Below are 27,605 nucleotides of genomic sequence, written 5' to 3'. Positions count from 1 at the left end.
AAATATGCTAGTAACTCAATAAAAGATCAAAATCTCAGTAAACCCAAAAGGTCTGTGAGTTCACAAACGCAAACTTAAAAGCTGAAAAATAATAATCAAAATAAATGCAGCTTCTCTGTCTCAAAAATGTGTGCATTGCCATGGTAACAGCATATTTTCACCAGTGACAGAGGACTGTCAGTCATGCACATTCATTAGAACATCGAGAGCATGCCCACACCGTTCTCAGAGAGGTCTATTGAGAGCATTTTGGAGTTTTAAGAGGAGGGTTTTATCATATTTCTGCTTTGAGTTTTCTGTTTAAATTAAACTGAACGCTTCACATGACACCCAAGGTTAGTATTATACAAAAATTTCAATATATTAAAATGTGTTCACAGGGGCTTTAAAGCTCTAGTTATCCAAGTGTCAAAACATCTCAGTCACCAGTTATCTAACACGGCAGCAAATATCAGATACAATGAAATGGGCATGCGAAAACGTACAGTAAAAGTTCCATAGCACAAGCCTTGACCTTAAGGCATCCCTTCCATATTGTGCATTCAAAATGTACTGCAATTTTTGCTGCTTTAATCACTTTCCTCTCAGAGGAAACAATATCATGCCAGCGTAGGGTGTCATATATTAGTGGAGGGCGTCCGACTGCTATACGAGCCCAGAGAACATGGCTTATTCTGCTCCAGATATTAATACAGGGGAAAGTTTCATTAAAAAAAAAGAGAGAAAAACCTTAAGGGCTATGATATATTGAATATGATTTCACTGGCAAAGAGATATGCAAATCCATGTGAATTATCACAGATATATTGCCTCTCGATCTTTGTGCAGACAGTGCACATATGGTTTACACTGTGTGCTTTTGTGTTCACGCGTTTTATCACTTTTTGCTGATGCTTTAAATACCCTCAAGCTATTCTCCAAAAGATTTCCAGCTCTGTGTTTGTAGTGACTGGATAACTAGATCATCCAAGCTTCAAGAGACTGACTTTTGGGGACCTTAATATGGGGAAAATGTTTTCCGACTTTGAACGGGGCTCAAAGCTACGTTCTGCACTTTGGGATGCCATAACTTTGCGTGCATTTGTGATTACACAACATTTTTTTTTTTTTTTTGTATTTTTATTTCTTACAGCCTGGTCCAGGCGTTGAAAGGACAAATTTGTATAACAAATCAGTGACCTTTTTTTATATGTATATGCAAATGACTGCTTAAAGCATGCTGTAAAACATGCCCTCTCTTGCTGATCTGAGACCTGCTGTGTATCTTAATTTATAATGGCCAAAGGTTAGCTAACAGCAAGAGAGGGAGGCCTCAGATCAGCACAAAGGGTGACCTCAGCAAAGAACACATGGCTTGGCCTTTGCCGCTGATCTAATCTGAGGTACCGCGAGGGCAGCGGCATGCTTAATTCCTGGGTGCATGATGTGGTGGAAAGGAAGTCTCGATGGCAGCTTCTCAGAGTGGGTTTGTGCAGATGACACCGGAGCCTCCTAAAGCACAGCTGCCCTGAGTGTTACGGACGGCTTTGTCCAGAGCCGCGAGACAAGCCACGTCCTTATTATGTCCCTGCTGGTGGAACTTTCATCCAGCAGCAAGAGTCGTCCACAGGCTTGGTTAGGCACAGTCAGAGAGCTACAGCGGAACTGCCAAGAAATGACAGAGAGCCAGGAAGAGCTTCAGCTGGAGCAGGTAAACAAGCCAGGCTATTTCTGCTTCAGAGGAATCCCAGACACCTGCTTTTTTTGAACCCCTAAAGTGGTTCAGATTGTCTGTATTGCTTATAGCTATCTCTCAAATCTAAGTGTAAATAGTGGAGTACTCTGACGAGGAAGTATAAACAAACAAAAAAAGCTACATAATTAAATGTACAAATGTTCTTCAGCTAAATCAAAGATCAACCCTGCTGTGAAAGTCCTGTTGAGATGGAGACCCTGCTGAGACGGAGCGCAAGATGTGATGTTGTGACAGAACAAAATGTTTAGTATATTTATGAAAGAATGAAAAAGACATTATGACAAAATCACATACATTTGCGGGTCAGGAGCCCACCAACACACACACAGTTAGTTTTTTGTGTTTTGCCTAAGTCAGAAGACATTGGATCAAATGAGATTTTTATTTAATGATCCATCTCATGCAGAGTGCAGAACTGTCCAGCCTTCTCGTCTGAGACTCTACAATCACAGCACTGAACCCATGATTATGTGAGAGTGCAAAGATGAAGTTAAACAGAAAAAAAGAGACACAACAAGTGTGAGAACGAGCACAAAATGGGGAAAAAACAGGAATGGAGAAGAAAGAAAACCAACTCTTCTGCTATTCACTGCTGTGCACTCAGGGTCCGGGTGAACAGCGAGTTGCTCATTATCATTCAAAGGAACAAGTGCTGAATGTGGACGTACTGAACAGGGCTGTTTAGACATTTAGATTAGTGATTGATCCTTGATGTATTTTGACCAAAGCAGAGAGAGAGAGCGAGAGAGAGAGAGAAAGAGAGAGAGAAAGAGAGAATTACCTAATGTGATATTGAAGCTCCTATATCCCTTCTAGATACCACCTTCATAATTCACAGATGAGCCTAGTGCTGGGCGATATAAGCGCAACTCAACATCACAATTAATTATACATTTTACCACGATTACGATTATTTTGTTTTTGTATTTTTGACCCCATACTTCAGTGACGAGACTGTAAATATGCTCCAGTATTAAATATGAGATATTTTCTAATGTTTTTTGACCACTGTCGTCTTCATTATAGTTAAAACACAGCACATCCAAACCACAAACTTTGTGTTTTTCTTTGGTACGATTCGCTTGGTCAGCCTCAGCGTTTAGGTTGCTTCCATGTGGCAGATAGGAGCAGAATCACATGACCACAGCTTGGTAACGTGTTTTTAAAGGGACAGTCCATGAACACACAGTGGGGACATAACAGAATAAACATAATTGATATAATCAATATAAATAAAATTATGTCGATTAGGTCCCCCCTGTGAAGGACTGGCACCCCCTCCAGGGTGTGTTCCCGCCTTGCGCCCAGTGATTCCAGACAGGCTCCGGACCCACTGCAACCCTGAATTGGATAAGTGGTTTCAGACCATGAATAAATGAATGAATGAATGAATAAATTATCTCTATTAGAAGTCCTGAATCTCTAATTTTTGATTAATTGGCCTGCCCTAGTTGAGCCCCTTATTTAAGCTACAAGAAATGCATAATTATATGACAATGATTAATAACATGACATGTTTCAAAAATTCTTGCCCTTTTTAATATCACAATATATATTGCAGAAAAACAATATTTGTAAAATTTTCCCAACACCGTGCAGCCCTAACCTGAAATGGGTAGGGGTAGAATATGCCCCCATTAAGACCTACATGCTCAAAACACTACAATCACATTTAGTTAGCCTTTAAAAAAAATGAAATAAGAGCCATAATTAATACAGCACAGTCACAGCCATATTGTTTGCCCATAGTGTCTCAATGAGTAAGGAGAGCAGTTCACCTGGGACTTGAGGGCAGGCAACCTGCGTCCAAACCAGATAATGTGCACCCCCTGCAGCCCCCAGGTGGCTTGGGGGCTTGTCCTGGGCATGCAGTTGCATCATAAAGTAGCAGTTAACTGAGGGAACCTCTCACTCTTGCCTACTGTCTCTCTCCTGGCTTCCTCTCTTCCTGCCAATACGCTCGAATCTGCCAGTTGTGCCTGGGGCTAGAGGAGCGCTAGCTCTGCCTGCCTCACGTCCCTGCTCTGTCTCATCTCATTTGTGAGCAGCGCGGCCTGAGAGAGGAAGAATAAAAGAAGACTGAAAAGAAGAGAAAGAGAGGAGAGGAGAGTGGAGAGAGGAAGGGCAAGGAGGATAACAACAAAGATGGGGACAGAAGGGGAAAGTAAGGGAAGGGCAGCAAAAAGAAGAAGAGAAGAGAAAGGGCAGAGGAGAGCAGAGGGAGAAAGAGGGAAGGGAAGAGAAATGGCAAGAGAGAAACAGAATAGAAGAGAAACTAAGATAAGAGAATAGGCTAGAAAAGGTAGAAAAGGGTAGAGACAGAGAATAGAAGAGAAGAAAAGAGAAGAGGAGCGAAGAGGCAAAAGAGCAGAGATAAATATAAGAGAAGAGAAAATAAGGAAAAAATGGCAGAGAAAGAGGAGAGGTGAGAATAGAAGAGAAAACAGAGCAGAGACGAATAAAAGAGAAGAGAAGAGAAGAGAAGAGAAGAGGCAAAAAAGCAGAAAATTGGCGAAGAGAAAATAGGAACAGAGAAAGAGAAAGAGGAGAGAATAGAGAAGAGAAGAGAAGAGAAGAGAAGAGTCAAAAAAGCAGAGACAAATAAGAGAAGGGAAAATAAGAACAAGGGGCAGAGAAAGAGGAGAGAACAGATAAAAAAGAAGAGAAGAGAAACATGGAGCAGAGAGACAAATAGAAGAGAAGAGAAGGGAAGAGAAGAGAAAGAGCGGAGACAGACAAAACAAACAAACCAAAAAAGCGGAAAAATGAAACAAGATGAGAAGGGTACTGATTACGCTTGGCATCTGTCTACCAAGCAGCAACTGTGCCCATCCATGTCAGAGGTGATTTTTCACAAGGCTGAGCAGAAGGGCCATGTGACAGCCAGTCCTGACCACTCCAAAGTACGCATGTAGGATGTTTTCCCCAGTTTTAATGACCAGGTGTCTCCCTTAGGCTCAACTGTGAAGGGAGGCAAATTGTGGCTGTAAAACAGGACTAGCTCTCAGCCACAGCCACACTAAGCACAGTGTGCTCTCACGCTGATGAGAGGGCATGGTGGGCAATGATCGATCAAGTCGATTGCTGTTAGAGATGATTGTAATGAGGGCTAATTGATAACTAGGGGCAAGACTCTGAAGAAAGCATTGTATTCAATTCAATTTGATTTGTGTATCACATTTTTATATCTGGCCTTGTCACATAGCAGCTTTCCGGAAATCCGCCCCAAGGGATCGCTGCCACGGCGACAGTGGAAAGAACATGAGGAGGAAACCTTAAGAGGGCCCAAGACTCAGAAGGAAAACATAGCCTTCTCTGGTGAGCATTGGATAGAAAAACAATAACACCAAATGAGCAGGGTGGATTAGGAACATGGATTATCTCTAAGTCCTTACTCCATACTCCAACAGCAGCAATCATGGGAACATCCGCAATATGGCAACAATCAGTGCTGCTGCCCAGAGACGTGTCAAACTTATAACACCTCTGTCAGCATCAGAACTGCGCAGGTGAACCGACAGATTAATTCAGACTCTTGAAACTTCAACCAAACAGTGCTTGGACTATGTCACTACACTGCTGACAATGTTTTCTCACATAAATCTGTAGTGAAGGGGACATTTTCTATCCCTCATCAATAAGTGAATAATTACTGGGGTCTAAAAATGTCTTTGGCCTGCTTCGGTCAAAATACCACAAGGATCAAATCCCACAGCAGTGTTCTCCCACTGTCTATATAGCCCTGTTCAGAACGAACGGTTATTCCTTTAAAAGATAATGAGCCGCTCGCTGTTCACCCCAACCTGAGCACACAGCAGTAAGGAATGCTCTGGTTTTTCGCTGATTTTGCTCTGTTCTGTTTTCATTCAGTGCTCTTATTTCTCCAAGCGTGTTGTAACTGTTTTGCTCAGTTTAACGTCATCTTTGCACTCTCACATAAATATGGGTCCAGCACTGTGATTGGAGAGACTCAGACGAGAAGGCGGGACAATTCTAAAGCATAAGCTGACTTAGGCACAAATTACTGGGTGGTCTTATTTCACAGTGTGTGGGTAGGTAGGATCCCTATTCATTTATGAGATATGTACATGGCAAGGTACACAGGTCATTTGACAGTGGACGTGACAACAAAATGCGTTCGTAGGATTATACAAATCACTGAAGTGTAATCATACTAGGGCTGGGCAATTAATCAAAAAATTCCACATTCAGAATTTCTAATCGACATGATCTTGTCTATATCGATTATATCTATATATTTTTTTAATTGTTATATCCCTCATGTACTGTTCATGTACTGTCCCTTTAATACAACACTACCATGCTGTAGTCACATGATTCTGCCCCTATATGCAACATGGTGGAGAACCTAAATGCAGAGGCAGAGGCTCGTACCAAGCAAACAAACAACAGAGCATCTGTGGTTGGATGTGCTGGGTTTTGACAATAATTAAGACGACACTGAACAAAAAGAAGTCAAATGTAAACACTGAGAAAAAACTGTTTCAGCAACAAAAGCACAAATAAAAACAGCACTAAGAAAACATGAGAGGAACAAGCTCCCAGCTAGTGTTGCACAGTATACTGATACTAGAATAGTATCTCAGTACTTTGTCATTAAAAATGATACAATACCACATATAATGAGTACCGGTACTTTAAGAAGGAGGTATTACCAATGATTGCCACAGCGTGCGCCCGCAGCGCTTTGCCTCCTTTCTCTCCCTTAATGATTTTGCCGCTAGTTTTAGTGACGTTTTTCTATCGAGTTATTTAAAAAACAAAAAACCCAACTCGCTACTACTACTTTTTATAGAAGAGAATCGCCGGTAGCACAACTCATTAGAACACCAGGACTGACCGTGAGTGGGAGAGACAGCTCTTTCCTCGGCTTCTTGACATGTCCTCTTTTTTAGACTTAAAAAAATTTCCGGGCTGAATTTCACAAACGTCCGGGATTTTGTTTTTCTAGAGCTTACATAGAACTTCGAGAAGCATTTCGTTCACAAACTAGTCCTGCCCTCCCCTACTCCGTTTGGTTCGCTTGAGTAAGAAGGGGGAGTGGTGAAGTAGCTTAAAATCTTCTGATTGGACGGTCCACTGATCTGAACCCGAGTGGTCTTCAGTTATTGGATTTCTGTGCTCATCACAGTTTGTCCATTACGAACACGATGTTCGAGCATAAGGGTGTCCACAAGTACACCTGGCATCAGGATACCCTAGGCCGCATGAGGGTATGCTGGGAACGTTTGGCAGAGCAACCTGTCAGAAAGATCTTCAACTCCCACATCCGGCAGAGCTTCGACTGCATCCCGGGGGAGGCCGGTGACATTGTTCCGAATGGGCCGTGTTCCGGACCTCCATTGTTGAGGCGGCTGAGCGGAGCTGTGGCGGCAAGGTTGTTGGTGCCTGTCGGGGTGGCAATCCCCGCACTCGGTGGTGGACACCCCGGGTGAGGGGGGCTGTCAAGCTGAAGAAAGAGTCCTATCAAGCCTGGTTGGCTCAGGGGGCTTCGGAGGCAGCTGACAGGTACCGAGGAGCCAAGCGGCTCGCGGCTTCGGCTGTCGCTGAGGCAAAAACTCGGGTGTGGGAGGAGTTCAGTGAGAACATGGAATACAACTTTCGGTCGGCTCCGAGAAGTTTCTAGCAAACCATCAGGCGACTCAGGAGGGGAAAGCAGTTTTCCACCAACACTGTATATGGTGGGGGTGGGGAACTGTTGACCTCGACTGGGGACGTCATTAGGCAGTGGAAGGAATACTTTGAGGATCTTCTCAATCCCACCAGCACGTCTTCCGCAGAGGAAGAAGAGCTTGGGGACCCCGGGGGGGCTCGTCTATCACTGGGGCTGAGGTGGCCGAGGTGGTAGGGAAACTCCTTGGCGGTAGGGCTCCGGGGGTGGATGAAGTTCGCCCTGGGTTCCTCAAGGCTCTGGATGTTGTGGGGCTGTCTAGGCTGACACGTCTTTGCAACATCGTGTGGACATCGGGGACAGTGCCTCTGGACTGGCAGATTGGGGTGGTGGTTCCCCTTTTTAAAAAGGGGGATCGGAGGGTGTGTTCCAACTATAGGGGGATCACACTCCTCAGCCTCCACGGTAAGGTCTATGTGGGGGTACTGGAGAAGAGAGTCCGACTGATATTTGAGCCCCGGTTGTGGAACACAGGACCAGTTCTTTACCCTCGCTAGGATCCTGGAGGGTGCATGGGAGTTTGCTCAACCAGTCCACATGTGTTTTGTGGATCTGGAGAAGGCATTCGACTGTGTCCCTCGGGATATTCTGTGGGGGGTGCTCGGGGAGTATGGGGCGCTGGGCTCTTTGCTACGAGCTATCCAGTCCCTGTACAAACATAGCAGGAGTCTGGTTCGTATGGCTGGCAGTAAGAGTTGGACTCCGTCAGGGCTGCCCGTTGTCACCGGTTCTGTTCATAATTTTTTTGGACAGAATTTCTCGGCATAGCCAAGTGGCGGCGGGTGTCCTGTTTGGTGGTCTCAGGATTCCATATCTGCTTTTTGCGGATGATGTGGTCTTGTTGGCTTGTTGGCCAGGACCTCTGGCTCTTGTTGGACCAGTTTGCAACCGAGTGTGAAGCGGTAGGTATGAGGATCAGCACCTCCAAATCCGAGTCCATGGTACTCAGTTGGTAAAGGGTGGAGTGCTCTCTCCAGGTTGGAAGTGAGATCCTGCCTCAAGTGGAGGAGTTTAAATACCTCGGGGTCTTGTTCACGAGTGAGGGAAAGATGGAGCGTGAGATTGACAGGCGGATCGGTGCAGCGTCAGCAGTAATGCGGGCTCTGTACCGGTCCGTTGTGGTGAAGAGAGAGCTGATCAGAAAAGCAAAGCTCTCGATTTACCGTTCAATCTACGTCCCAACCCTCACCTATGGTCACGAGCTTTGGGTAGAGACCGAAAGAACGAAATCGCGGGTACAAACGGCTGAAATGAGTTTTCTCCACAGGGTGTCTGGACTCTCCCTTAGAGACAGGGTTAGGAGCTCGGACATCCGGGAGCGACTCGGAGTGGAGCCGCTGCTCTTCCACGTCAAGAGGAGCCAGTTGAGGTGGTTCGGGCATCTGGTCCGGATGCCTCCTGGATGCCTTCCTGGTGAGGTGTTCCGGGCATGTCCAACGGGGAGGAGGCCCCGGGGCAGACCAAAAACACGCTGGAGAGACTACATGTCTCGACTGGCCTGGGAACACCTCGGTATACCCCCGGAGGAGCTGGAGGAGGTGGCTGGGGAGAGGGAGGTCTGGGTTTCTTTGCTCCGACTGCTTCCCCCGTGACACGGACCCGGATAAGCGGTGGATATTGGATGGACGGATGGATGGACGGTCTGATTGTAGAGTTACCGTTATTGGTCGATAACCTTCTCTGTAAACATTTAATTGGTCAACCTGCACCTCACTAGTCCTTGTTTACGTCAGGCAAAGCTCATGTACCCACCCTCATCTCGAGCAGCTATGCTGAAACATAAATGTAAGTTCTCAGATGAATTAAAAAAGAAATTCCCATGTTTTGTGTAGCAAATAAAGGTGTAAAGGACCTAAAAGCACACATAGGTTCAGCTAAGCATACAACGGCAGCGAAGGGCGAAGGGGTTATTGGACCCATAAATGGTGAAACGACATGTAACTTGTGACATCACATTTAACAAGCAGTTACCAGCGTTTTTGTGACCGCCCTCAGCTTTAGAGAACGTAAATACTTCTCCTGATATTTTAGGTTGGTTCGATGGTATCATTTCAGTACTGGTATTGAGATATTTAGGGAGGTATTGTATCGAAAGTCATAATTTTGGTATCATGACACCACTGCTACCAGCCACATTAGAAAAAATATCCCAGCTTTAATACTGGAGCATATTTACAGTACAAGCCTCACTGAAATATAAGGGTCAATAAATAAATAAATAAATAATAGGTTAATTAATCGTAACCATGGTAAAATGTACAGTTAATCTTGATGTTGATCTGTGTTCATATCACCTAGCACTAAATCATACTATATCACATGTCTGTTGGAAAAACAGTTCCTGTATCAAATAGAACTTGCAGAATGTTTCAACATATCAGTTAAAAACACCAACTCCATGGCTTGTACTTGGGTACATTTATTCTGCCCAAGGTTTCAGAGATTTCTTTTGGTGAGTCATGGTATCGGATTCAAGTTTATTTCCACTAGTGAGTGTTTGATTTAGTGGAAAGCGAAGAGTTCTGAAGGGATGAAATTTCTAAGAATTCTGTGGTACACAGAGGAAGGGGCGTTTTTCCCAGCTGCTCAGTCAAGTCACACAGCATGACATTCTGAATCAATATCAATCCCCAAACAGCACCTATAAACAAGAGCCCCAACTGAGAGGCTCGAATGCTCCTGCACTGCAGAAGAGAGGCCAACCATGAGGTTTGAGTTCTGTACTGAGACTGAAATTGGATTCCAAGTTCTTTCTTCATCTCTGTGGTGTACTTGTGAGTCAGAGGTTTCTGGGTTATTCAGTTCTCCCTTCTAAGTAATTGACAGTGTCACTGAATGATGAGAGAATTATGGCATATGAACTGTATGATATGTAGTAGCTTAAGGGCTTTTGCAAAAAAAATGTAAAGGCCAACATTTTTATCGACACGATATTATTTCTCTTTCAACAAGTGAACACACACAAGTGTTCACAAGAGCAGCACAAATTTATATTATCCCAGGTTATCTTCCATAAGCAGACAACAGAAAACAGCTTGGGTGGACTTTCTTCACAGTGTGTGTGTTGGTAGGTTCCAGATCGCCAAAATAATGTGATATGTGCATATGTCCCCTTTAAGAAGGGAAATGTAACACAGTGGCTTAGAGATTGTCGATTGCCTGTGGACAGGTCAAACCAGAACCAAACAAACATGTGCAGAGTACACAGCACAGTTAGCTTGCAGTCTGGAACGTTATGTTCAGTACTCAACAGCCCAGACCGACCTTAACTTATTAGGTCTTTACTATTTCTAGTCCAATATGTGCTGACACTGTTAAAGACTCTCTTTTTACAATAGTGGATATAGTGGAATATTACTCCCATTGTTCTCTGAAACATTAGTCATCACAAGTTATATACTGATTTATATTTACATATTATATACTGAAAGCTAATTGGATACCTAGGATTCCGTAGGTCACACATATAGCCAGCGACCTGGGAGGGTGAAAGCAGGCATATGCTTTTTCCAAAATATATGAAATCAACTACCTTTGCTTTCAAACTGCTGCTATTAACACATCATTATAAAGCTCAATTACTTAGATGCCCATGCTGGCTAGTACTAGACTTGCATGATGAAGGGAGATGAAGAGCCTTCCAACTCACCCAGAGAGCAAGACCAATTGTACTCTCTTGGATGCCTAGACTCAGATGTCTTACGCCCCATTCACACGGATCTGTTTATTTATAAAACAGAGGTTTGTGTGCTCTCAAAGGTGGATATTTTTGAAAACGCACTGTTACTGTTCTTGTGTGGAAGAAGGTAAACGGATATTTTCAGAAATGCTGATGTCACACAGGGTGCCTGCCCATGGCTGAAATGCAAATCCTCCTTACTCCCTATATAGTGAAGTCATTAGACTACAGTGTACATGCAGCTAGCACTAGTTTTCAGATTCCCACATATGAATAAGTAGAACTGATGCTGTGTTAGAAATATATTATTTCTAATACAAAATGAGCGGTTTCATGACTTTCGTAGTGCACTACAGAGTGAGTTTGGATTGATTTGGGATTAACACCTCTGTGTTTCTCTTATGTGTCATGGTGTTTTGATGCCTCTCTCTAAGAAGTACTATGCCCCCCTACTGGACTGCTATGATAATGCACCCATTTTCGTATTCGCCTGGACAGGGATATTTTCAAAAACAGAAAGGAAAACCTCAGTTATTAACAATAAATGGATACCTGTGGATGGGGCCTTAGGCATCACTGGGGTTGAAACCAAAATCAGAGCCAATGTTTAGATCACGGCACCAGTCAGAAGCCCTCTGTTCAGTTTCTGAATATAAACGGAATATAAATGTTTTGATCAGGCAGTAAATACAGATGGAGAATGGTCTCTCAGTAAATGCTGATAAGAAGAGAACAGACTTGAGGAGTTATTACTGTATCCATCCATCTATCATCTGTAACCGCTTATACAATTTAGGGTCGCGGGGGGTCCATAGCCTACCAGGAATCATTGGGCGCAAGGCGCGAATACACCCTGGAGGGGACGCCAGTACTTCACAGGGCAACACAGACACACACACACTCACTCACATACTCACACCTACGGACACTTTCGAGTCGCCAATCCACCTGCAACGTGTGTTTTTGGACTGTGGGAGGAAACCGGAGCACCCGGAGGAAACCCACGTGGACACGGGGAGAACACACCAACTCCTCACAGACAGTCACCCGGAGCGGGAATCGAACCCACAACCTCCAGGCCCCTGGAGCTGTGTGACTGCGACGCTACCTGCTGCGCCACCGTGCCGCCCTATTACTGTATTATTATTATTATTATTATTATTATTCAAATCCTTATATCAATCAGATTTTAATTATGTGTCTCATCTGATACAGCCTCATCTACAAGTGTCTTCATAGACAGCAGTGTTGCTGTCAGCCCACGCTCACATCCTAGGTCTCCACTGTTTATCTCAGAGGGATTTGGTTTCCCTGTCCCTTCGATATTTAAGCCTTTTTGCAGAAACAGGGGTGTCAAATTATGGCACTCTGCATAAAAGGGACTGGACGGCTGGGGAGAAGGTAATTCTGAAGGTGCTAAACCCGACTGGATGAAGGAAGAATGGAGGCACCGCTCTGAGCTGGTTGATAGAGTACACTCCCTTAAATGTATTGTCAGCTCATATCCAAAAGTGAATGACAAGCCTTGGGGAGATTAGAGCACTTGTATTTCTTCAGCTGTCTGCCCTGTCAGCTCCCTCAGACACATCTCAGGGAAAACACACACACATCCACACATACGCACACTCACATGTACACAATGTACGCACACTAGGCAAGAGCAGCGTTTAAAATTCTTGTTCTTAAAGAAAAAAAAGACTGCAGCACTCTCAAGTCACAGCAGTGTTTACAAGTCCAGTAGGTCATAAACATTGCCTTTTCAAATAAGCTGACATTTGAATTTCGGGTAGAGCCGTTTTTTCATTTTTGCAAAACAGGAAATATGACTAAAATTAGGATGAATTCAGCAACTTCAAATACGCACCAGCTGTAGCCTGCCACACATAACTCAGACAGATCACTTTAACACAGAGCGCTGCGGCTTCTTCAAAGCGGCCTGAAAACAACACGATCTCAGCTTTGACTTTTATATGACTACAATGCTCTGGCCTAAAAACAATGTTTCAGTGGCATTTGAAACACTGCCACATGTTCTCAGAGATGGCTTCCTCTGGAAATCCTCTTTGGCCTGGCTGACCTTGGGGAAACGGCTTTTAGTTACTAAGCACCTCGAAGCTAGATTGAATTTCAGGGCACTTGTCACCTACACGCTCCCGTGCCCTTAATGCATTCGAAAGTGATGATAAAGAACCACTCTGATAGCAGAGATTTGGGGTTTTGTGCTCATGTTTATTGTCAGCAATTTTTGATTAATTGCCCAGCCCTAATATTAAAACATGAAGACATTTCCCACAATATGTAACCCAAAATAATTTTTTCTGATATTTGGTGAGTTAAAACAGACAGACTGCACCAGCTGTGCCATGTTTAAAGGAAGAGTACCAAAAATGACCAATTCAGGGAATTTAATTCACCATTTCACCCACTCCAAAAAAATCTGTTAAAAGTCTTGATTCTTAAAAATGAGCTAAGTGATTTTATCCAGTTCAGGGTCATGGTGGGTCCAGAGTAGGGCTGGACGATTTGGGCAAAATTTATATCACAATATATCCCTTAGTTTACATCGATTCTTTATAATTTGGAAATAAATAAAAAAGACACCAAAAAAATTGCCAGGAAAACAAGAAACATCACAGACAAACCTAAATCTCTTGGCTTTGTCAATATTAATATATCTGAACTAACTTTACAACTGCATGCAAAAAACTTTTTTTCTTTTACAATAAAATATCATGTTGTCCACCCGTATACACTGTATTACTGTGCTGAGATTTACTCAAGTGTTCAAAATAACTGGATGTACAGTGAAAGGAGACACTCATTTGTCTATATTTATCCCAGTATGGATATATTTGAAATGATCACGTAATATCTAGCAGGATTTCCAGGTTTAAATCATAATTAAATCAGCTCCATTATGTAATTAGCTCAGCCCCATTGTGTCATAAACGATGATTGCAGTCATTTTAGGCTGGTTATAATTTCAGTGGAGATACGTTGGATATGTTCACAGCATGCTCAATTGGCACTTCCTGTGATTCGGTGGACTGTGTGAACAATGGAGTGGCTCTTCTGAGCAATTCCAGTATGCTTTCTGAGGCTTGTTAGAGCGTGTTTGGTTTGTGGTGTCCAATAGGATGAAGAAGGATCTGACGGCAGAGGAATAACCAAGCCATGGAATTTACAAAATAATGATCGACACTGTCAGTGTTTAGCACAGTTTCTGCTCTACTTCCATTGTCAAGTAGAACTATACTCTATCACTGGGCTAAGACTGATGCTGGATGACTTATCTGGAATGACTGGAAATATCTAATTATGAACCTAATTATGACTATTCTATTCAATTATTCTATTCAATCTATGCAAATTCAAATATTCTATTCAATCTATGCAATTATTTTCAAAAATTGCTTCAAGAAAATCAGCACAACCAGGCTTTTTCCAAATTTAGCACTAAATGCGCAGACTGCAGGTTATAATATCAAGCTTTGTGTTATTAGGTTAATCTTCCCACCCTAAATGGCACATATATACCCCTTTCCCTCTAGTGAACCCAGTTCTGGGGTCTTAATTAACTGTCTGTGATCTGCATTGGTCAAAATACCACAATAATCAAACCCCACAGCAGCGTTCTACCGTGTCTAAACAGCATAATTCAGAATGACTGCTTTCACCATATTTTCCTGTATATGATAACGAGCCGCTCTTTGTTCACCCCGACCCAAACGCACAGCAGTGAAAAGCAGAAGCTCTGCATTTTAGCCATTTTCACTTGGTTCTTCTCTGTTCTCATTTTCTGTTATCTCTCAGTGCCCTTCAAGTCCTTAAAATCATCACTGCACTGTCACAGCTTTGCAATTCAGTTTGAGATGCTACTATAACTAACTCATTACATTTAAAAATCTGGTGCATCAAGTGTTATTCTGAGTTCCAAATTAAAGTTAAATCCCCATACTTTAAAAAAGAAATTTCACGTCTGAGGTTACTGCCAGGTTTTCAAACCACGAATGGACATCTGCAACCACACACTCCGCACTCAGCCCAATCCCAGTTAATCACTCGACTGTTCGGCCATCACCTAATCAAATTTTATATAAGGCGCTTTGGATCAGGCAATTTGATTCAAATCCACTGATTCACATGACAGGGGTTTGCCCTGGTTTTAGTGGCTTTGTGGTCTGTCCATAAGCATGACTGTCCTGAGAAGAACTGCAACAAGCCTTCAGATGTCTTCTCTCCAGCTCAGTCCATCTCTCCTTCTCCCGAGTCGTTACTTCTACTGAAGCAAAACAGTTTCTGACAACAGAATGTCATCTGTCATTGCTAATAAAGCTTCATTTATGTTCAGTTTTGTTGTGTTGCTTCATCTGAAGTTTACAGTCTCGCAGTTGCAGACATTAGTACTTTATACAGTGTGTGAACGGAACTGTGATAAAACACAGGGCCATATTTATCACATGACAGATGATGACAACGAGTAAAGTGTAAGACAGTGGTTTGAAGCAGTTGCTTAAAATAATCTTGAGACCTACATTATACAGCAGCCAATGTGATTTTAATAGTGAAATATAAAACTTACATAGTCACATAAGACAAGAATTAGACTCTTTGACTATAATGAATGAACTTACATACATATTAATTGCAATAGAAGTTTGGTTAAAAAAAGGAATACAGCTACTCCTGCTTTTGGATATTTTACATATTAAAATCTTAGATACTCTGTGGTAATCCTAAGTTAATGGACATAAAGAAGAGGCCTAAAAAAACTTCTACTAATAACTATTAGTTATAATTGACATTTTTGGGGGGTGGGGGCAGGGGGAATGTGTGTTGTGCAATTTTAGCAGAGTCTGTTTTAGCGGAGCCTGCAAATTTTTAGCTGAGCATGGTTTCAGCAGAGGGATAGGGGTTCTCATTCTCAAGCCAATTATTTGAATAGTTTTTTCCAAGATAGCATTTTTAAAAAACAAATCAACAAAACCATTAAAAGTTGTACACACCATACATACACAATTGTGGCTTTTAACTTCCTCTGTCCTGTACTGTATTCCAGAACAGTTCCTCCTTCCAGTTATATTACAGTCTTGAAGTGCCATGAAAGAAGACCCTTTAAGCCTTTGGGTATTCCTCCTTATCTTTCTCTGGTTCAATATAAGCTGGAAAAGGAGGATAAAGTATAAAGTCTCATTTTTGAGCTGTTGCCAAAACCTTCCCCATGCTTTTATGGCAATGACAGTTCAAAATACCAGCAGGGTAACCAGAGAGGTAACAGCACAGGACAGACCACTCATCCAGTTTTCTGACTACATTTTCCCTCCAAAACAATAACAATCAAAGAAACCGTTTCTGATGAGAAGAAACTCTCCAGCGTTGTGATGCAACCATCCAGGACTTATAACATCCCGCCCATTCCTCTCCAAGCACTCTTTCATCACAGCTCATGTTTCAGAAAACAGATCGTCCACAAGCGAATGTGTCAAAGGCAGTCAAATCAATTCATGACTCTTTGGAACAACAAAGATTTTCTTTTTCTTGTTTCCTTCAACCTGGATTTTTCAAGGGTCTGGGGCTTTTCAGCCTAAAAATATTATTCTAGATGCAAACTCGTTTATCACAGTGAATAAATGATACATTCCTACTTCCCGATTTTTCATAAGTTGCCAGACAAAGCAGACATTTCATCCCTGCTCACAGTTGGAGCTGATGGCTTTACTTACACAGAGCTTCAATTTGACAGGCATCAGAAATAATCAGCCATGTATTCAAGAGGTCAGAGGAAAGATTCCTGATATCGGTCTTGGAAAAAGTCATTGTCAGAAACCGCTGCGATGCGCAACATCTATATTTGCAACAAAGCAGATTCTTCACACTGCATACTATTCACACACAGCGTAATTAGGCCTGAGTCACAGTGAGGCACAGAGGTCCATAGCGAACAAATAAGCCACAATAGCTGTTAGTCTTGGAAAGTTCTGCCAGGCCTAGGGCTGAGAAACCACAGAGGACTGAGGTGAGGAGGGATTGGTACTGAATGTGAGACTCACTTGTAGATTGTGAATACTTTGGACATAGAGGAAATGAGCACGCTCCCTCCATAGATTCATGCATAGATTCGTGCTGATCCAGTGTGGCAGCCATCACAGGGAAATCAACAGACTTTTGCCATGACTTAAAGTACAACCACAAACAACTGGACGGGGAGTATTCAGCAGAAAAAAACTGAAAGCATGATTAGGTCTACATCACATACTCATATGTGCGTGAGCTATTAAGGTTTGAAGTCCCTGCCTCATAAAGCAATGATCAACACTATCATGTACTACATGGTGTAAGATATGCAGTCAGCTAAGAATGCTTTTGATTTATTAAATTAGAGGGATAAATGGCACCAGAGGCCGCACATTTCTCCTGTGTATTTCTATTTTCACTATAATTGAGTGCATTTCATATTGATACTGCAATATCCATCAACATCATTAAACAGAATATATATATATATATATTTGGTTCATGTCATGCACCCAAACTACAGATAGCCCAATTATCCTGATAAAGATGAAGAAATTTGGGAAAATAAATGAATGAATAAGGTATTGACAAGTTTTAGCCATACAATATGAGCTGAAAAAATCATATTAATAGAAATACTTCATGGCCCGTGTATGTACACAAAGATATTGCAATGACATCTACATCACATTCCTAAATATCAGCATGTGAATTAATCTAGTGCATCTGTGAAAATGGTAAATAAATCAAATTGCAGATTCTACATTTTATGAACTCTTAAGTAACCTTCCATATTTCTTGGAAGAAAATGTTCAGTATCAGTTTGTATCACATTTCGTATCAGTTTATGTTTGAGCTGAGACATAAGAACTGTACAGTGCAGGGACAGTAACATTAGCTGAGGGAACTTAGTCTTGTTTATTAAAAGACTGGGTACCTTCCTCTGTGTAAATCTCCAATTACCTGTGATCTACTGTGGCTTTATGTGGTCTTGATGTGGCTTTAATGTAGCGTAGTACTGTCAGAATGATGTGTGGCATGTTGTAGTGCACTAAGTGACTGAACTGAGTTTGGAGTCTTGTGACTAAGTGCGTAGAGTGGTGCCAGTGCTGGCTTTATGTAAATTTACGTATGGATTTATGTTTTAGTGGTTAGCACGTTAGCCTCTCAGCGTTGGGGTCTTGGGTTCATGTCCCATTTGGGTGGAGTTTCCATGTTCTCCCCGTGTCTTTGTGGGTTTCCTCCGGGGTCTCACAACTGTCCTGGTGTGTGAGTGAATGAGTGTGTATGTAAATAAATGCCTCTAAGTGAATGTATGTGTGCCCAGATAAGGATTGGCGCTCTTTCCTGAGTAAAACTCTAGTGCCCAATGCAGTCCTCCAGTGTGTGTGTGGACTGAATGTTGAGTGTTGATTGTAAAGCGTCCTTGGGTTTCTATAAAGGCGCTATATATGTGTAACGTTAAATAAATAAATAAATAAATAGCAAATATTATTTTCAACTTTAAAACCAATCAAACTTAACATTAGCTATTTTGATCTACCTTTCTCTCTTCTCTCTGTAAGCAGTCTTTGTGCTCTCACATGAGAGTCCTGCAGAGTCCTGCACTGTGATTGGAGAGACTCAGAATAAGAGCCGGGACAATTCTGAAGTGCCTGCTTTCTACATACATTACATGCAGCACAAAATCATTTTATGTTTTCCAATTTAGACAGATCACCAAAAACTGACTCGGATGTTTCATTTCAAAGTGTGTGGGTTTGTAGGGGTTTTAAAAGCAGTCACAGGCTGTGGTTCTTGTTATAGATTACCCATAATATTCTCCAAGGATTCACCCTCAGTCATCTAAGGCTTCCACGGAAGAAGGGCACTTTAACACGATGAGCCACAGTGAGCATAGTCAAGCAAAGCTCGCGTGCGGAGGGTTGGGGCAGCACAGCGGCGCTTGTGTGTGTCATCCGGTGCATTATCCCCCGCTCTAGATCTGTCTGTTCCAGCACTCTATCACACTGGCTCATCCATTAGAGGAAGTGTGCACCGACTGCTTCTTGGAGAGTAACAGCAGAGGGGCAGTGTAACAAGCCTCCGATGAGCTCATTATGACCGTGTGCCGCAACTGTGTTCTAACAACAAGAGCTGTCTCAGCCCCGCCCCTTTGCCGCCCTGACTCTCAGATAAGCTCCATGCCACAAACCCATCTGGAGCCACAACTCTAGCTGGACTTCCTCTGAGAAATACTGGATGAGGCAGAAAATAACCGCAGGCGTGATGTATTGGCCCTGGTGACTTCATGCAGGATTGGATTTTTTATCCCTTTCACCCTTTGGTCATATGTAGGACTCTCAGAATCATGCTAATGCTTCTTCAAGGTTTTTGATTAGTGGAATAAATGAAATGGTTATAAGCATGCCTCAATATAGGACTGGACAATTCATTGAAATCAACATGCTGTACTTCCAATTAATGTAATGTTGTTTTTTGTTAGTTCTGTTAATATCAAGGTCCCAGTTCAGGCTCGTGGTGGGTCCGGAGCCTACCCAGAATCACTGGGTGCAAGGCAGTAACAAACCCTGTAGGCGGCACCAGTCCTTCACTGGTCGACACACACTCACACCTTCACTCACATACTCTGACCTATGGACACTTTTGAGTTTAATCCACTTACCAATGTGTGTTCTTGAACTGTGGGAGGAAACCGGAGCATCCAGATGAAACCAAAGCGGACACAGGGAGAACACACCAAACTCCTCAACAGCCAGTCACCCGGAGTGGGGCTCAAACCCACAACAGAAAGGCCCCTGGCAACATTAGAAGTAAAATTTTATCGCTCACAGTAATGACCCAGGAGACATAATGGAGATCCTCCTAAAACTCCATGAAGAAAAAAGATTAAACAAAAAGAGAGAGTGGGTTTAGTTCATCTGGCAAATCTGAGCAGTTTGTGAGTTTACTGAGATCTCCGCTAAAATCCAAGAAGAGACGTGTGGGATTACTGAGGTCTTGATCTCGCACACACATTTGAGCAGCAGGAGACTTTGTCTTTCCGTCCGAACTCTTTGTTGTCTAGGAAAAACTACAAAGATATTAAGATCTTTTTTTATTGTTCTTTCCTCTAGACCAGCTTTAATACTTCAGCATATTTACAGTACATGCACTGTCAGTTAACTATAAGACAAAAAACTAAATAAATGTTCATCAGTCGTTATCAATTAATACTTTCAGTTTATTTGCCGCCATATCTCCCAGCACTACCTCAAATCCTCACAACAACGTTTCACATCTTTAACGTGACAAGAAATGTTGGATGAGCAGATGTCCACAAACCTTTGGCCAGTTAATGTGTTCTGTTATGCATCACCCAGCACGACTCACTTTTTCTGTTTCAGGATGGTTCTTCCAGAGTGACAGACATTGATAGAAACGCATGTCACTGAACGCATCCACTCGCATGTTCAAGGACAGAATCAGGATTTATTCATGAAGAGTGAGACACTGCTTGGAGAATTACTAAATCTCCATATAAAACACACTGGAACCTCAAGATAAATGCTGCTCAGGGTAATCGTACATGGATGCATATCACACCATTAGCATGTGTGTTTTATTAGGCCCATTAATCACAGACTTCAAAAGTAAGCCCCTGTATAAATGGTGTGTTTTTTGTTTTTTTCATGTCTGGTGGGTTCCTGAAAGGTCAATATCAAGAGTGATAATCACACAATTACAGCACAATGAATTACCAACACACAGAAAACAAATTACTGTTATCTGTGACCACATTTTCTTTGCTCTGTGATTAAATCCAAAAGCATGAAGCTGCTATACCCATATTAACAAGCAACAGCACATGTCCATATGCCAACAGGCACAGCACCTGAACACCAGAACATGAAAATGCATAGAAGCAGGTTTGGGCCGGTACTCGGATGAAACTCATTCAAGGCAAGAATGCCTGGGTTATTTGTGGGTGAGGCCCACTGGGGGCACTGTCTCTGTGATCTCTGTATGTTACACTATGTCCAAGAGCAGTGACAGAGACACTACACTGGACAAATAGTGACATTCTTTGGAAGAAAGTAAATCCGAGGTCCTGATTCTCAGAAAATATCCCATGCCATTTAACTTTTTGTTAATGAAAACTATTTGTTTTCTATTTGTTAATATGGCCATCTAATTGTTCACAATTAAAACTAGACAAGAACTAAATATAAATAATAATAATTTGAAGCCAAGAACTATGATGAACAGTTTTACAATTTTTTGTCAATAATTAAAAACTAAACAGAAATGTGAAAAACTGAAAAATGTTCAGTTATTTCTAATCTGGATACAGAAAATAGCAAAGAAATATAAACAGGTAAATGCTCCGTAGGTTTACTGTTGTCAGGGCAATAGGCCTGGGCAAACAGTCAAGAAGAGTCTACTCCCACAGGATAATTCTTTAAGCATCTGGAAGTAGCATGTATCAAAATTTGGCCAATGATTCATAGAGTTGAAACTCTTGGAGTCTAGGTTTGCATTGGCCTTCTGCAGCACATTCTGAATTTAAACTGTTAAATGTTAAATAAATGCAAAATTTATTTGAAGAAATAAATTGGACATGATCCTTCCATAATGTTGCATGTTAAAGTTTTTAAATGTAACAACTTTTAAGCAATTGACTCTGAAAGATAGCAATAAATAATTCATTCATTTTTTCATTCATTATCTGTAACCGCTTATCCAATTCAGGGTCGCGGTGGGTCCAGAGCCTACCTGGAATCATTGGGCGCAAGGCGGGAATACAGCCTGGAGGGGGCAGCAATAAATAACAACTCACAAATATGACAGAATATGTGACTAAAATAAGGCTTTATTAACTTAACTGACTAAAACATGACTAAAGTTTTTCAGTTTTTATTGTCTAAAGCTTGACTAAAACAAACAATTTAATTACTAAAATGAGACTAAAACTACTACACCTTTGTCAAAAGACTAAGACAAAAACTAATTCAAAATCTACAGCCAAAATTAAAACTGGAGCGTACCTACTAATGACCTTCTAAATCTACCAGTGCAATCATCACCTTCTTCAAATAAACTCACTCATCTTTTCTACCTAATAGCTGATGTGTGCTGAGTATACTGGTGCCAATTGACTGTCGTCTCTGACACCTCCAGACCACTAGGTGGCAGTATAATGACTTATTACTTGTTTAAAAACATAACTGTACCATATTCTCCTGCAATTCTTTGTGTTCATTTGCACAGACTCTATACACACAGTCTCCATACATTTATGTGACTTGTGTCATTGTGTTTCTTGTGGTCAAATAGTTTGTTGTGTAAAATAGGCTTATTTCTGTTAGTGCGGCCCACAGCGTACAAGACCATACAAAACCATCTCCACAAAACTTTCTCAGAACAAGCTGTGCTTACACGGCCACTTTAATCCCTTGTAATCACTTTTGCGACCCTAAACCTCAGCTGGATCTCAAGCAGTTATAAGTCTCAAACTGGAAGACTTCGAAACCACTCTCAAGCAGGCACAGCACTCAGCGAAGCATGCATATTTGGAGGACAGTATTTATTTACGCATATGATTACAATCCAGAATTAGTCATGGTCTGAAGCCCCTGCGATTTCAGCAGCCCCTAAGAGACAGAATCGCACAGTGGGCTGGGGGCGAGCAAAAATAACAGCATGGCTGAAAGGCACTGAGGGTCAAACACATTAAAATCAGTACTGCTCTGTGGAGGCTGCGTGAAGTACCAGTCAAATTCAATGCCACGGGGTGCAAACCGGGGGCATATGATATAAATCTAATCCAGCCTGACATTAAAAGACTTGTTGCACAGAGAAGTGCTTCGCTATCTGACAACGCCTTCAGTCTTTATGTTTTAGAATGTTTGCACTTGTTAATGCATGTTAAAAACGAATGGAATGTGTTCATTATGTTTATTACAGTGTCCATTTAAGTCACATCACTGAAGTGCGTTGAATAAACTGTGTTACACCACCACAGCAATCACCTGCATCAATGAGATCTATACTTCCAAAGGGCTGTGGACATCCCTCATTAATGCAATTAATTAAATATTTAATTCATTCAGCTCATCTTTTATGGACACAGATGTTCTTTTGTGCCAACAAAGCTTGTGTAACCTCTACTGAAAAGCATAAAACGAAACAGGGGTGTTCTGGACAGCTGCATATGAGCCAATATTTGTGGAATGAGTTGGAGTGGTGGTACCTCATCTCACTAATGCTCCAGCTGCTGAATTTATAACAACGTAAACCTTAAAGGGGGCATATTATGCAAAACTCACTTTTTGCATGCTTTTGTATTTCCACTTGGGTTTCTACTGCTCCTATAAACACTCCAAGCACGAAAAAAAAAAACATCCATTGTTTTCTGTGAATCAGTTGAAAGATTTTGGTGTCAGGAATCATATGCTGCTACGAGCTGTTTGGGTGCCTCCCTTATTGTGACATCACAATAAGGACATTTGCATAGAACCATCCTGGTACCCGCCCTCACCTGTGTAAACATGGGATGAGTGGGGCATGGCCAGCAACAGCTTATTTGCCTAAAACTGACTGAGCCCTTAAACGGCACATTCTGAAAGGGACTGAAACTGACCGGAATAGAGCTGGTGACATCTTTTTGTGTGAGAGGGATTTTGTGCAAAGAACTTAATGAACATGTTTTGTATATCCTATAGACCACCTATTTTAACTTGTTTAAAACAGGTATAATATGTCCCCTTCAAACCAAAATACAATTAAAAATATAACGAATAAGACCGCATTACGTGGCTTGACAAATGGATTACAATAAATAGTGGTTGTTAAATTTTTACAGGTGGTAAATGAATAATTAACCATTATCCAACTCTTTAAGTCTCCTCACAGTGAGTCATTCACATTGATCGTTGCATGTTGAGATCTTTTAAATGGCAGCTGCTATGTGCCAACCGAGAGGGATATCTCTTTTCCTTTGGTTGGTAACAAACACTAAATGTTGTTGTCATCACCCACCATTTGGCACTGAAGTGCGAAACGCATGGCTGGAGGGGGCAGCTGGAATGTGGCCATCATTTGCTGTTGCAGCTGCACCTATCAAGAGGTGATGGACTTGCTGTCGTCTGAGGAAAATCATTGGTCACGGCAAAGAATGGGACAGAAGAGAAAGGAAAGCAGGGAACTGGAAAAGGTCAAATAATAGCCACTGTCTTTGAAAGCCGCACTCGTTTAAATCAGAGCTCCGTGTCTACCAGGATTAATTCTTGTTTTTTTTTTTTCTAGTGACATTTAAAAGCTTGAAATATGCCATGTGTCCGTGCATGTATTAGACAGCACAGAAATGCTGCCCACTGAAGAGACGTCTGTATTTCTGAACGGCCTTTTGGGCAGTTGAAGATTACTTCTATCCAACAAGAGGGCTCTTGAAATTCTAGCAATTACACAGTGAATATGCAGAAATGGGCAATAATCCAATGCCATTAACCTCTGCCAAGTACATGTCTTTATGAAGATCTTATGACATCAGGCTTGTAGACCCCAGTTAACACTGACCCTCAAATACAGACAGAGAGAGAGAGAGAGAGAGAGAGAGAGAGAGAGAGAGAGAGAGAGAGAGAGAGAGAGAGAAAGAGAGAATCATGTCCAATAACATATACACACTGTTTAGGACTCGTGACCTCCACCACTTTAAGATGCTTTAATTGTGGACACAAGCACACACATCTTGAATAATCTCTGAAGCAGCTACACCTGAACGTACAGTCATCTTCCCTAATGCCATTCATAGGCTGGAGGCATATAAAGCCACCCAGCACTAGGCTGTGGAGCAGTGTAACCGCCTTCTCTGATAGTCCTATATATCCTATACGTTTAGGATACCTTTGGACTGGAGTTTGTGATCCAGAGCCAATCATCTAACATCAGTTCACTGACCTCACTAAAGCTCCTGCAGATGAAAACCGTCATATCCTCACAGGAATGTTTCAACATCTAGTGTAAAGGTTTCCTGGAAAAGTAAAGGCTGTTACTGCAGCAAAGGAGGGAGAAATCACTGTTAATACTTTTTGAGGTGAGATTTTGATCATACAGTGTACGCTGACATTCAGAAGACTCGGGTTCTTACAATAAAAGTGATATATGATAGAAGTGATGATAAAAGTGAGAGACATGACACCCCAGAGTAGAAAAACAGGCAGAAAGAAGAGTATATCTTTATTGTATGTAATAAAACATCCCTTTTCTGAACTACATTTTCCAAAAAAAGACATCTTAATAATGTAAAATTCAACTAACAAACAAAACTGAAAAGAATAAAGCTGATTTCTGCAACCTGATGTGTATGGATATTGATTTATTTTCATATTTATATATGATTTTCTAGCTACATTATACCCGTTTTATTTATAACATCTCTCTCTCTCTCTCTCTCTCTCTCTCTCTCTCTCTATATATATATATATATATATATATATATATATATATATATATATATATATATATATATATATATATATTATGCTTAATATGACATCTACATTTCTATCTTCATAGTTTTATATTCTATCTCTATTTAACTGCTTCACTGATTCAGGTATTCATCAGAGCCTTTCACTACTCGCTGTACCATGTATGATGACATATGTGACAGACAGACTTTCATTTGATTGGATATCACATTGCATTTTTTCTGATCAGTATTGCGTTTGTGATTTAAACTGCTATTCTTCATAAACGATGGACCAAACCTTTCGTAACAATCATGTCTTCATAACCAAGATAAACAAGAAGACCTGGATTTCATTTCGAACACTGGGTGTACAGTGCTTGGCTGCCTCTTATTGGTCTAAATTGATTATAGAAGCTAAACATCCCCATTTAAAACATGTTAGGATTTGATTTGATGATGTAGTCTATAATAAACAATTGCAGCTCTTATAGTTTGAAAATGGCACTATTTCAAACAGATACTAAAACTATTCATATTTCAGCTCAGAGCTTGCTGTATGTTCACATGGCAAACTGTGTGTTAACCACAGTGGCCCACATATAACAAATGTTCATTTGACACAGGTCACAAACCACATCTGGATCACCTCTGGCAAAGAAATGGCTGCGCTAGCTATGGCAAACTGGATGTAAGTAAAAAGTGGCCCAAAAAGTGACTTCTGGTGATATGTGGCCTTCATGGTGCAAGTAGAAGCGGTCAGCTTAAGTGCTGTCATTCCATGTGGCAAGTGGACCATGAAAATGGGGGCCAGAATCATTTTGCTACCTGGATAATGTAAACTACATTGTGTCTATGGTCTTGTTGGTTCAGCAGAAAGAACCCCATTCAGATTATTCAGTCTGGACCCAATGTAAGCGCCATTTTAGGAGGAGCACACGCCTCTGCCTCGGGTTCATATTGTAATATAGTGTTTTATAAGTTTTACTTGAGTCTTTTTCGTTGCCAGAATACTGGTCAGAATGGAAAAAGTAGATTCAATATTTTAATATTTCACAGAAAGAAGCAATGTTCTGTTGCTATTTCACTAAAGGCTGATTTCTTAGGAAAACCCTGACTGCAACTCAACCCAAGTTATTTTCAAATAGCGACTCGAATCCCATATTTCTCATTAATACGCGCCTCCAGAGCGTAACGGCTGCAGCATTTTAATGTGGAACTGAAAACTGGAATAGACCTTCCAACTTTGTACTTTGTTACAAACAGAAAAACTTTAGCATGCGCGTGTCCTCCAGCAAACAGGGACCGCTTACCTTCAAGCCATAGGATTAGAGGAATGTCTAGTGTCTGTCCGTCAGTCTCTCCCGCTGTTTACATCCTTAATGTCCACACATTCCCGCTGTCCATTGCTCGCGCCAGGCAAAACGGCGTTTATCAGGGTCCGGATTAACTTCTGAAAGCACTGAATAAATGGACAGAGGAGCGGCCGCTGTCCAACATGTCCCGTTCCTCCGTTCTTCACTTCAGTGTGAAGCGAAGCGACTCGGACTCAAACGGACTCCAAGTTAAGAGTGAAGCGCTATAACAACACACTCCAGGTAGAGAGAGAAAGGGGGCGGGGCCAGAGAGAGAGAGAGAGAGAGAGAGAGAGAGAGGTTACACAATAGGAGAGGGGACAGAAATAGAACCAGAGGGGGTGATAATGAAGAAGACATGTGGAAGATACAGAAAGACAGAGACACAGGGAAAGCCAGAGTAAGAGGGTGAGAGAGAGATGGGAATGTAGGACAGAACTAAAGATGAGCTCAGCAGAGGGAGAGAGAGAGAGAGAGAGAGAGAGAGAGAGAGAAATTACACAATAAGTGTGGAGGACAGAAATAGAAGCAGGGAGAGAGATAAAGAAGGAGATATATATATAGGAGAGAAAACAAACGACATGGAGTTAAGGAAAAGCAGTAGGAAAGTGTGAGACAGAGATACAGCAAAGAAAGAATGACAAAAAAAAACAATAAAATTCAGTAGAGGGAAATAGAAG

General features: G+C 41.7%; 1 protein-coding gene across 1 annotated transcript in view; it reads right to left on the bottom strand.

The window, feature by feature from the left end:
* Nucleotides 1–27,103, bottom strand: part of drd2b (dopamine receptor D2b) — a 64,400-nt gene extending 37,297 nt beyond the window's left edge. Inside the window, exon 1 of the mRNA XM_066659799.1 lies at nt 26,884–27,103. The gene's annotated coding sequence lies outside the window, so the exon portion shown is untranslated. The remainder of the gene's footprint in view (nt 1–26,883) is intronic.
* Nucleotides 27,104–27,605: the final 502 nt, after the last annotated feature.

This window comes from Hoplias malabaricus, chromosome 2, assembly GCF_029633855.1.
Source record: "Hoplias malabaricus isolate fHopMal1 chromosome 2, fHopMal1.hap1, whole genome shotgun sequence".
NCBI classification, from domain to species: domain Eukaryota; kingdom Metazoa; phylum Chordata; class Actinopteri; order Characiformes; family Erythrinidae; genus Hoplias; species Hoplias malabaricus.
The sequence above is the reverse complement of the archived record's forward strand: the minus strand, read 5'-3'. Positions and strand labels throughout refer to the sequence as shown.